The following is a 1,003-nucleotide window of genomic DNA, read 5'->3' on the forward strand; positions in this document are numbered from 1 at the left end:
GGGTCCCCGAACCTGCAACTAACTTCCCTCTCCGCGGCACCCCCCTCTCTCCCTTTCCCCTCTTCTCCCTTTCCCCGGCCTTTCCTTTTTTTTCTCCTCCTTTTCCCTTTCCGTCCGTTTTCCTTCCCTTTCCCCCCTGCCTTTCCCCGCTCCCCACCGCCCCATGCTCCCCGAAGCGCCCCTTTTCCCGCAGCCAGGCGCGGGGCCCGCCTGTCCCGACACGCACCCGAGCGGCCGGGGACGCACCCGCGGTCCCGCACCGATCCTCTCTCAGCTCCACTTTCCCCCTTTATTTTCATTATTTCCCCTCCAGCTTTTGCTATTTCCCGCACAGGTTCTTAACGCGGCGGTGTGCGCGTAGCGGCGAAAATAATAATAATAATAATAACAACAACAATCATAACAATAAAACGCCAGGAGGTAAATATTATTATCTGGGGTGCTGATCTAACCTACTCTGGGTGAAAATTAAAAAAAAAAAAATTAAAAAAATGTGAAAATTATAATCCCTCACCGCTTCTTTCCCTTAAATCCGAGGCGAGGGTAAAACGCTGCGAACGGAGGGATCCGCGAAACGCCGCCACCGCGGCGGGAGAAGCCGCGGCTGAACGCGGCTCCGGCTCTCGGCGGGCTCCGCTCGGGTTATTTATTTCTTCCTCTCCTCGCCTTTCCCCTCCAAAAAAAAAAAAAAAAAATTAAAAAATGAAATAAATAAAATCTCCCAGCTCAATTAGGCTAAAAGCTAAAGGCTCAGCGCTGCCAGCCCCGCTGCCAGCCGGTGCTGCGCTCCCCGCCCGCCCCTGCCCGCCTCCCGCTCACCTCCCGTTCCCTTCTTGCCTCCTGCCCAACGAGAAACGGGCCCGGGGGTGCCCCGACCGCCCCGACGGGGCTACGGAGGGTGGGGAGAAATCTTTGCTCCATCCCCAGCCCCTCGGTGCCTTCCCCGCGGCCCGGAGCCGCTCGGGTTGGGGGCTTGGCAGGGGGGTATTTTAATCTGCCAGGG

Source organism: Calidris pugnax, unplaced genomic scaffold, assembly GCF_001431845.1.
Source record: "Calidris pugnax isolate Ruff unplaced genomic scaffold, ASM143184v1 scaffold70, whole genome shotgun sequence".
Classification (NCBI taxonomy): domain Eukaryota; kingdom Metazoa; phylum Chordata; class Aves; order Charadriiformes; family Scolopacidae; genus Calidris; species Calidris pugnax.